This window comes from Tachypleus tridentatus, chromosome 13 (genome assembly GCF_004210375.1).
Source record: "Tachypleus tridentatus isolate NWPU-2018 chromosome 13, ASM421037v1, whole genome shotgun sequence".
Lineage (NCBI taxonomy): Eukaryota > Metazoa > Arthropoda > Merostomata > Xiphosura > Limulidae > Tachypleus > Tachypleus tridentatus.
Window position 1 is genome coordinate 117,253,846 of NC_134837.1, and position 6,000 is coordinate 117,259,845.

Here is a 6,000-nt window from a genome sequence, read left to right on the forward strand (position 1 = left end):
ATTCTGTCACGTTCTACGAATTTGTTTTTTTGTAATAAAATATAAAAATAAGTTCTTCAACTCGAGAAAAACAAACTTAATTTTAACAAAAATAATGAAAGAGCACTTACATAAACAATATATAGACATTGTTTGAAGGGTTTGATACTAAGCACTTTTACTTATCACCAATAGTCTAAACTACTTTAGGTATTTCAATAATATGTGGCCGTTTGGTAACAGTTAATTATTTACAGTTGTTCAATGAACTAGATGATAATTGTTTCTTCCTTACCAGAATATGCAACTTCAGTGAACATAAGAAATAACCTGTGAATGACGTAGTGGCCTAATTTGTTCATTGTCTGCTTTCCATCTTTATATGAGGCCTGCTATACTTTTCTTGGTCTATTGTCTATTGCATTGGGTGTAGCAAAACAAAGAACAAACGCAAACTCTACGTTATTTATGAAACCTTTATTTTCTTCGCCAGAGTTACATATTTTAATGAACAAGGAAAAAATGAATTAATAATTTACCATCTAAACTTTGGAACAGCTTTAAGTCTACGGATTTGTAACGCTATAATCAGGAGTTCGATTCCCTTTGGTGAGCAATAAAATTAGAAAAAAAAATAGACATTATCTTTTGACATAAATCCTTATACTACTAGTTCCTGACCACAAGAGCGAAATATTGGCTGAAATAAAAAGCTTTTATCATTATGTGAAGAGTAAAGGTTTGTGTGTGTTTTCTTATGGTAAAACCACATGGGGCTATTTCGTGAGCCCACCGAGGGTAATCGAACCCCTGATTTTAGCGTTGTAAATCCGTAGACATATCGCTGTACTAGCGAGGGGCTGAAGAGTAAAGGTCGTTTCTTCTTATTTTCTTTACTGCCAAAATATGCCTCTAACAGGCACTACAAATCCTGAAAAGCAACAAAATATCATTTTAGTTACTGATCTCCAGCACAATTTTATAATTTTGCAGCTTAGTCTCAACTACCGCTTATTTCAACATGAATAAAATTGAATAATACAATTACAGAAATTCTTACACTAGCATGTTTTGATTTTAAAACTAAAACTTTTCGACTTAGAGTTTTAAACTTTCATTAATTTCTTTCAGCTTTATCAATCTACATACTGAAGCGACGTGTTGCTTTTTTAAAATAAAGGATTTTAATTATTTGTTTGTTTCGAATTTCGCACAGAGCCACACAAGAGCTATTTCTGCTAGCCGTTCCTATTTTAACAGCGATTCATTAGAGGGAAGGTAGCTAATCAATACCACTTACCGCCAATTCTTGAATTACTTTATTTACCAACGAATAATGGGATTGTCCGTCACATTAGAATGCAACCACGGCTGAAAATACGAGCATATTCAATGATGTTTAATTTAGGACATTTAATTTCTGGACCAAACCGAGTCTATGCATATATAAGGATGTTCTTGATAAAGGCGTAAGTCTAAACATTGAATATTTCTACTGTGCGTTAAATAGCTCATGTCTGATAAGCACCTTACATTTATTTTCTAATATTTGTTTATCAGTTTGGAGTACACAATAGCGTTTACTTAGACTAGGGATTTGTTTTCATGGAAACCTGCTCTCTGAGAAACCAAATCACAAAGGGTTTAGATAAATTTAGAAAGGTTAAAGCAAGAGAGTGTCTTCTAATATGATGGAAAAGAAAACTCCTGTTGATGCTTTCTGATTAACGGATCAAGCGCGTTGCAGTGGTTAGCATGTCATACCATGAATCTGTGATTCGAACTTTTAAACCCAGTTACTACTCAAAACAAATAAATAAACAAAAAATTTATGCGCTTTGAAACAGTAAACGCAAATATCCGCCGAATAGCTTTGCATGAAATGCAACAAAACAAACAAGCTGTACGGTTGCCTAGGTGATGCTGAAACCGACAAGGTTACCTCCTCTCCATGGTGATATGTGGTCGACCTTCATCCCTCTGGTGGAACTTTGTTGGAGGTCATCTTTAAGCTTTTGATTTTTTTTTTTCATCCCATTTTCTGAAATCTTGGTACAGAGATTAATTTCGTAACTTTTCTCAGAATTTTCCTAAACTGCTATATGATACTCATCTAGACACGCCAACCATATTTAACCTGGTGGTATTCACGTTATTTTAAGTTTTATATTATTTTTGTTGTTTGCTCCTGTCGGGTAATCCCCGTTTGAATACATATACAAAACAATGGAGGGGTTATTTTTTATCTATTTTTTCTATTGTTACTTATCGTTTAAATATTTACTTGAAAGCGAAGATGTTAATTTAACTAAAGTTACCACCTTCTATGCTACGTATTATCTCTTGAAAAGTAATACCTTATGAAAACTCACTTGGTGGTCGAAAGGTTAATCCTTTTCTCAATGAAGGCTCTGTTGTGCATCTATTTTATTTTGAAATTGTCAAGAAAAAGAAAGAGAAGCAAATTATTGGAAGAAAAATCTGCCTGTAGAAAATCTAACATTTACAAGGGTTTTCTCAGCTTTCTTTAATTATTTATTTATTGGAGGTTTCCCGATGACTCGATATTACTTTGTGGTTTCTTTGAAAGCAAATAAAAATTGCTAGAATATCACAAAAATTACTGAAGCTGGCATTTAAGGAAGTTTTCAACACAATTTCATATTTTTTTAATGGAGTCTGAATTATACTAAAGTTCCTCTAAAATGCAAGTAATTTTTTTATGCTGTACGAAGTGTAAAAACCATAAAAACTAAGTAGCTGAGGAGTTTTAATTATACTTTTAATTCCGGAAAAATTATCTTTGCAGTTTTCTAGCGTTTGTAATAGATAACTCGAGATCAACTATGTTGCCTGAAAAGGTAAACGTCTAAGTACTCTAAATTATACGTATATAATTATTTGTACTATGGCAGGCAAAGCTACTAAAGCTATCAACTGTTGTTAATTTTGGGTTACACATCAGAGGAAGATGCTCACTTGCAACCTATCACCCACTAATGGGCTGGTTGTTACTCTTATAAAACACCCACAGCTTAAAGTGGATGAAATATTATGGTATAGCACGGATTTGAATCCAGCTCACCAGCTTGTAAATCAAAAGGCTAATCCGAGCCCTTATAGTGTAACGAAATATAAAGTTCAGAAAGACAAGTGTTCTATTATAATCACTTTTTCAATAAATTGATTTTTTTAACAGTATGTATGTATACTTAACTTGGTCAATGTACAAAAGTATAAATGGGTGTAATCCAGATCAATGTGTTTTGTGTTTGTTTCTTGTTGGGTGTTTTTTTTTTCAGAAACTCTACGTATATTCACAAAGTGATCACTACATAATCTGGGAAGAATTTTGAATTAATCAATAATTGTTGCTCACCTTTGGCGGTCTTATTGATTAAATGTTATATAAAACTGTGCCTGAAAACATTATCAAAGGACCGACATGACCAGGTGGTTAGGGCGCTCGACTCGTAATTTGACAGTCACGGTTTCGAATACTTGTCACGCCAAACATGCTTACCCTTTCAATTGTGGGAGCATTATAATGTGGCGGTCAATCTAACTATGTGGTGATGACTAGTTGCCTTTCTTATAGTCTTACATTGTTAAAGTAGGGACGGCTAGCGCAGACAGCCCTCGTGTAGCTTTGCGCGAAACTGAGAAAACTAACAAACATTAACAGTTTAAAAAGATTTATTATTTTGTCTTTTAATTTATCGTTCTAAAGTACAATCGAATATAAGTTGTTTTATTTACCAGAATTATCTGGAAGAAAATATAGAATCCATCGATTAGTAGATTGTTTGTTTGTTTTTGAATTTCGAACAAAGCTACTCGAGGGCTATCTGCGCTAGCCGTCCCTAATTTAGCAGTGTCATACACTGAATATACAGTGTATAGTCATAGAGGGAAGGCAGCTAGTCATCACCACCCACCGCCAACTCTTGGGATACTCTTTTACCAACGAATAGTGGGATTGACCGTCACATTATAACGCCCCCACGGCTGGGAGGGTGAGCATGTTTGGCGCGACGGGGATGCGACCCTCAGATTACGAGTCGCACGCCTTAACGCGCTTGGCCATGCCGAGCCATAGATTAGTAGAGAATATAGAAATTATCATGTAAAGCTTCGTCAGAACTGTATAGCAGCTGGGAAACATATCAAACGAGTTTGTTTTGGTTTTTAAAGTTCCAGTTACACAGAATATTTCATGAAACGACAATTCTACCGAAACCTCATCTGTTTAATTAATGTTTTAAAATAATTCGCTATTATATTTTTACTTCATATCATGTTAATTCATAAATAATTTAGAAAATCATTGATTTCAGATGCATAATTTTTTACCACTTCTTAAATCAGGAGCTATAGTTATAACGTTATTGTTTATCGTACCATATATGGTGAAACTGGTGGGAAATGTTGTATAATGAATTTATAAATATGGAAGGTCGATTCTTATTCAATACAGTTGACATGTTGTGCTTTTTGCTCGGTTCTCAATAGTAGATTAATTGCCTGGAACTGTAATATATATAATTACTGTTAACCTTTGACAACCGTGTTATCATTCAGGACCGTAACTTTTAAAATTGAAAGCCAAAAAGTTTCTTCTTCCTCCAATGATAAAAAGTCTGTTTTAACTAGTCTCTTGCCCGGTTATGGAGAGTAACCATGATGAAATGTTCATGGTCTTTGTGTGCTCTTCTTTTTCTTCTGGTCAAAAGCCTTTCAAGGTCGACTAAACAATTTTCTTGTTTATTAAGCTCATGAAATATTTAGTTAGTACGAATTTAAAGCGCCACCATACGGTAATTTTCCAGTTAAACTCTTCTTTACCTTGAAACGGCCTTGACTAAGAGGACAATGTCAACCAAATAATAAATATGGTAGTTGTTCTGCAAAAAAATAAAATATTTAGAAGGCAGGGTTTCAAACCAGTCTTATTTCTGCGTAACTTCTCCATACACTTCCAACTTGCAAGATAATAGAAATGAGTCAGAGTTTTATCCTTATTTGGTTAGAGTTAAAGAAGACTTTATGAAAGTAGGAGCGTACTTTTAAGAACAGACTGATAACTATTATATAGAAATCTTATCGTTGCGAATCAATGTCGATAAGAATGGAGAATCAAAGTTTAAATGTCTACTCTGATACCACTGCCTTTACTATACATTATATACTTCAAATATGAGAATAGAACAGTGAATAATTCACGAAACAGAAAACTAGTATAAGAAAAATTGCTGAATCCACAAAATATGTATTTTTCACCTTTCTGTCAAACTATAAAAGTTAACACATGCATACAGGAAAAAACATAAAAAAAAACGTAAATTATGTGCTGTTTAGGTTTATGCATTATTTCGTATCTGGTAACTGAGGACTTCATATTCTTGAAGTACACTGTATCTTTTAGAATTCTATTATTCATTATTCATTTACTGAGTGAGATTATATACTCTTTTTATGGCTGTTAGGTCCGTAGAGTGTCAAGAATATGATATTTGGAATTTTTATACAAAACTACATAAAGGCTATCTGCGCAGAGTCGTCCCCAGCTTTGACTGATAGACAAGAGGAAAGGTATTTATAGTCAATAAAACCCATCACGAGCTCTTTCTCTGTTCTTCATTGAACGAATATTGGGATTTAACTGTCACTCTCAATACGCACTTATGCCTCCAATAGATTACGCCTGGTTCCAAGAACAAAGAAACAACCGAGAACACGACGAATACATGGTTTACCGTTGATAAAATGATTTTAATCCTTTGCAAATGGTTGATAATTTTGATTAATGTGTTACCTGAAGGCACAGGAACTAAGAGACATAGTTGAAACGAGATTAAAACTGTTACAGTTCGTCTTATTGTAAACAGTTAATAATGTTGATGGATGAGTTACTTGGAGGTACATGAAACAAAATAGACATTTAAAATAAGATTAAAACCGAAACTATTTATATATCTCTTTAAAAACGGTTTAAAGTGTTGGTGAATAAGTTGCTTGAAA